Below are 6,000 nucleotides of genomic sequence, written 5' to 3'. Positions count from 1 at the left end.
GGCTGTGTCCCCTCCCTGTTTCTTGTGCACCCCCAGCCTCCTCGCTGGCAGGGCAATATGAGAGGATGAGACTTAGTATAAATACTGCTTAGCAACAACTAAAACATCAGTGTGTTATTGGGGTGGTGCAGCCCCCCGGGCCACTCTGAGACCTCAGGATAAGCCGTGCTTGCTTTGGGAAAGCTCCCGTTGTGCCGTTTTCTTGGTTGCAAGCGCGGAGGCTTATGGGCACCAGGCACCCCTGGCCGCACCTGGGCCATCTGCTGCCTGAATTGTGTGTCAGAATGGCTCAGCACGAATGGTGGCCAGAATGTAAAATAATGACCAAAGCCAATCACCTCGAGACCCTGTAAATAGTGACCCGAGGTGACACGTTTTGAGCTCTCCGGGACCGCAGCAGGCTCTGTGACCCAGTATCTCCCCCTGAGGTGGGATGACAATTTCGTGAGGACTTAAAGGCCTGATTTCGTGAGGTTTACTGACCATCCATTGATGAATGCCAGCATTTCATGAAACTCACAGAAGGGGAATTTTAATCATAGGTTAACCTCGGGGGGGGGGGGGGGGGGGTAAAATTTCATTCAGAATGATTGTATCTGTGTGTGTGCGCTTGCAGTTTGGTTCAGAACTATTTTGCCTGTCTGTGTGCGGTTTGGTTCAGAACTATTTTGTCTGTATGCATGGTTCAGAACTGTTTTATCTGTCTGCGCATGTGCGTGATTTGATTTAACCTCCATTTGTGTGTGCAACCCTCCTGTAAGTTTCAGGTGATCCTTGCCATTTTCAAATCTTTAACTAAGTTGCAAATTTTATTATAAAAAATTCCATAGAATCACTCTGTTAAATTGGCTGATGATTAAGTACTGCTAAAATTATACAACCTAATCTTGTGATCTATCTCAAAACATTAATAAATCCTAAATTGTTGCTAAACCAAAGCTGTGCAACAAAATCTCATTCGTGACAGTTATCAACATTATTCTCATCCTAAGTCCAAAACACAGCACTATACCAGCTACTAGGAAGAAAACTAACTTTATTCCAGCCGAAACCAGGCCACCATAAAATGTAATCCATATTACTTTTAGGAAGAAATGCTTGAAGTAGACTGGAAATCTGAAGGGGAAAAAAAAATATATAAATACTTACATTTTAAATAGTCTCTTTAGGTAAGTAATTTCTAAAATTATCCCTGCTTCAGTATAAACATGCCTATATATCTATATTGCCAGATATTAAACACCAGATGGCTTTTTTACCACATTTCATCTAATGCAATTCTCAGTGCTTCACTCATGTACCCCAAGTACACATTATAACCAGGCAATCTTATTAATCATTGCCACGATTTAAGAGGACAAGTACCAATGACTGAAATGTCACATCTTACTGATTTATTTAGGTATTACTCAGTGAGAGAAGGATGACAAAATCAGATGCAGGACAAGCAGGCACACTGAAATGTTCAAAACCGTTTTTCACAAAAGATTCTGCAAAATAGCCTTACTGATTTTAGTGGATGCACTCACAGAGTGCAGGACCAGAGTTTCAGAGTACTTGCCCAGCTACATTTCAGTTACTGGCATGGTTTTTTCCTCTGGATACCAGGAATGTAGGTGCCTATCCAAAACTCATAAAAATCTGTGGGAACCTTTCCACATACATAACTGGGCTTTCAGATCAGGCTGTTCAATTCAGTGACAAAGCTACAGGGTTTTTTGAAAAAATAAACCAGTAGCACTTTCTTTAAACACTCAGGATGCCTCCATTCTCACTCTGAAAACTTCAGTCATGGTTAAAAGACTGAAGGGAACTCAGAAAATTTATTTGAAAACCATACTTTCGAAGTACAGCAAGAATATACACTTTTACACATTCACAGCCCTACTTTCAGAATCTGTTTTGATATTAGACATTACAAATTACTTAATGGAATTATAAATCATATTCTACTAATACTTAAGCATCACAACTAATGCTTAAGCATCACAAAAGGTTAATAGTCTGTATTTATTTGCCAGACAGACATGAGATCATTAGAAGACATTCCTTTATAACACATGTAACATGGCATAACAAGTATTATTTATTGTACATATTTCAAATATAGTCTAGACTTTAAAGTATTTATCATAGCATTCATTAGAAATAGCAACCATGGGAAAATCTCTCAAATGTCGCAAATTTTAATCTAAAAATTGAAAATAAATTGAAGTATCTGACAGTCATGATCTGCAGAAAAACATTTATTCTGGTGGTAGAGTAGATTGGGTGGGGGAACACACCAAAAGAACACATGTAAAGATTAAAGATAAACTTTGAAGAAAATCACCTGAAACTCTCAGAGTTTTTGTCCAAGATGAGTATAAATGAAACTACTATAAAAATATTTTTCCTGTATTTTCTCCCATTTATTTAGTTTAAAGTTTTGATGGTACCTGTGTGAGCTGGCACAAGCAGGACGCAGGAACAACCACAAAACCACGGATGAAATGCAAAGAGTAAATTTATGTGTGTTACCTCACCAACCAGGGGATCCCTGAAGCAGCACCTGGGCAGAGGCACACAAGCAGGAACGCAGAGCTTGGTCCATGGTAGAGGATCACCGAACCTGCTATGCTCCCGTGTATTTCAGGGATTTGCGCAGGCAAATTCATTCCCACAGCAGGGCAGGAATCTCAAGCGTGTTCAACAGGGTGCCTCTAAGTCTATCACAGGCCTATATTATCTAAACACAGATGTTCTGCTTGTCCAACACACAAGGCCAAACAACAATTCATATAATGTATGTGTTTTTCAACACCCCAGCTGCAAGTCACTTGGGCGTGTTTACAATCCTTCTCGCCAATCTTCCATTATTTTCCCACAGTACCTGATGACAGATTCAGACTGGTCCATGCAGACTGCAGAAGATGATGGAAGACCTACCACTATTTTGCATCGCTACACCATTTTATATCTAGGTCCAGTTCTACAACATCTGCAAAAGCTTTCTGACTTGGAACCTGTCCCACAGGGCTGATGATAGTGTGTGAACCTGGACTTTAGTTAACTATATTCTCTATCAGGACTTTTGGGTTTTTTTCATATGGAAGTAATGAACCTGAACTCATTTTTCAATCATTTTGTTTTAAACTGGCCCTCGAGCCACTGTGTTCTCCCTTTCAAGAGAGTCCAACTTAGGAGTATTACAGTTTATTGCAGCCTTCAGATCTTAATTTTGAAGGGATGTTTTCTATTTCTTTTTATAGCTTGGAAGGTGGCACAGGAACCATCCAGCCGGCCCAAGAACTGCCAGTGAAAATGCTGAGAATCCAATGATTGTCTCCTAAATTAAAGGAAATAAAGTTAAATAAAGCTGAACAAACTGGAATGCTCCCAGGGTAAGCAGTCCATTGCCAACCAAATTATGTGGTATTATTGAACTTCTGCAGCTATAATCCCAGAGACGTGACAGATTCTAAAGGAAAAATAATCCACAGAGGATTATTTTACATGTTTGGACTAGAAGCACTAGTAACCCATGGCAGTTGGAAAAAAAATTAGTTTAGTTCATGCCATGCACAAACATGCTTATACAAGACGTACTTAAAAGCATAAAAGGCACATTAAAAGAGATGGCAAATTTCTTGTTTTCCTACAGATTCAGTACATTTTGTGCCTATTTCTTAAGCTTTTTATGAATAAAATCTTTATAGAAACAGTATTATTTGCTCAATAGTTACAGTAGTGCAGCTCACCACTAATCATATACAAGAGCTTTGGGTACCTACTAACACTGGGAGTTGATATTATAGGGGAGACAGTTGCTGCTACAATTTAGTTTTAAGCCTTCTATTAGAGTACTTGTGCTGGGGACTATAATCAAAGCTCATAAAAGGGCACCTCACAGAAATGGGATTTTGTAACGCATGTCTCTGTAGGATGCTGTGACAGCATTTGCTTCCCCTCAGGAACAAACTTGCCATCTAGGAGATAGGAGGAGAGGAACTTCTGCAAGAAGTGGAGGGGAGTTCCTGGGGAGAGCGGGCTTCTAGCTGGGATGAAGATAACCTATATTGTCTATTCAGAAGAGAACAGCGAGGGGAAGCTATTCCAAGAAGACTGGGACTCACACCCAAGCTCTGGGTAAGGAAAGGAAAAGTGAGAGCGCAAACACAGAACTCACCACCAGTCCCACTTTTTCCTCAGGTGGGGAGCTGTGGATGCAGCGGCTGCTCCAGCTGGCAGACCTAAAGCGGAAAAGTCGGGATCCGTGGTGCATTATAGGGCCCATCATTTTATCCCAGTAAGGGGAGAGCACAGCTGGGGTATCCTGACCAGCCAGTAACTACTGCCAGGAGTTTCCTTTGCTATTTTATATTGCTCAAAGCCTGTAGGATGCTGAATTCTTTTCAATGAAGGCAAGGAGTCCTTCTGCTTGACAGTCAAGTCCCTTCATTTTTAAGCTGGGTGCAAGAAGCACCAACAGAAACCAAACTATACTGGGTGGCTTCTGTCCTTGGGTCAGCACCAGCAGGAGTGTGTGTATATGCCTGATCTCTGGGAAAGCAGCACCTTGGAATGATGCAGCCACCTCCGGGCTCACTGACTTATGCTGCGGAGCCCAGCAGATGGGAGGAGTCTGTCTCTGCTGATGATGCTGGGAGGCAAAATGGAGGAAACTGTCCTCCCATCTGCTAGAGCCGTAACAGACTTTTTCTCCCTATATTCATACGCATGTGCCTCTCCACAGAAACTATCTGCACCCCCAATTACACACTCTCTGAAATTCCCATTTGCCCACACTTGCAGTTCCCTTACCACCTTCATCCAAAAAATGATCTGACCCATAAATGACTGGTACCTCAAATAAAATACTTCCCTGCCCCCCACTGCAGAGCATATCTCCCTCCTCCACATCCTACCCAAAACATTGCTAATCCAGGTGTACAAAGAAGCTGTGAAGCGGCATGCTGGAAGAGCAGCCATCCACAGCAGGGAAACGTCGAGCCATTTGCCTGGGTCCAGCTTCAAAGCAGAATGTGTGACAGGGTAACAGAAAAAGGCAGAAAAATGTTATCGGCATTACTGGTAGGAGGTTATTTAAGAACAGAAGTAGCTGGGCAGGCACAGAGAGGGATGTGCCCACTCCTCTGCATGCAGAGCTGGATGGATGCTGGGGAACTACAGTGCTGTGGCCCTAAGCCCAAGCTTAGGAGCTATTAGCCGAGGACCAGTACTATGCTAATTAAGCAACTCAACTTGCAAACTGGGGCTTGTTTATAGCTTGTCAGCTTTCACCAGTTGCAATCAGACATCTGGCAGTCTACGCACATCTGTATAAAATGTGTTACTTCTGCACTCAAAGGTCAAGTGGCAGGGAAGTAAATAATCCTCCCCTCAGTGACAGACTGTGCCATTTCCAGTATGAACATTTTTGCTAGATGAAATCTGTGTTTGTTACATGCAGACATGAAGTTTTCCACTCAGCTGCAGTAAATGTGCAACTTATTAGATTCCCTACTCATTTCTAAATACATTTTATTCAATTCTTCTGTGCCTTCTTCTGCCTTTAATTACCAAAGCCTGAAGCAGACAACTATAGCATCCTTCTCTAGGCTTCTCATCAGAGTACATCCTCAAAGCTCACTTCCAAGACAGCTCTGCAACGTGGTGGTGGTTGTGAGAACCCCAGCCTGAGGTTTTTTGACAGTGTACAGAATATGTTAGCTAGGTGTGAAGAGCAAAGAGTTAGCAGTCTACACAAACAAACAATAGTGTATCAGTGATTAAACAGACACAGCTGGTGTGTATTTTACCAGTGCTGTGGTTTTGTTATCTCGGTAAACTTACTTGCTCAATTTTATGGAGGAAAAGAGACAACAACATTTTTTTCCTGTAAATCCTCCCTGAACACTAAATATCCTACCTGTCTATAACAAACACTGAATTTGTCCAGAACTAAAGTTGTCTGAGAGGTATGTCTAAAGTAACCAGAGCACAAAAGACTGATTTGCA

The sequence above is a fragment of the Accipiter gentilis genome, chromosome 25 (genome assembly GCF_929443795.1).
Source record: "Accipiter gentilis chromosome 25, bAccGen1.1, whole genome shotgun sequence".
NCBI lineage: Eukaryota > Metazoa > Chordata > Aves > Accipitriformes > Accipitridae > Astur > Astur gentilis.
This window is presented reverse-complemented; position numbering follows the sequence as displayed.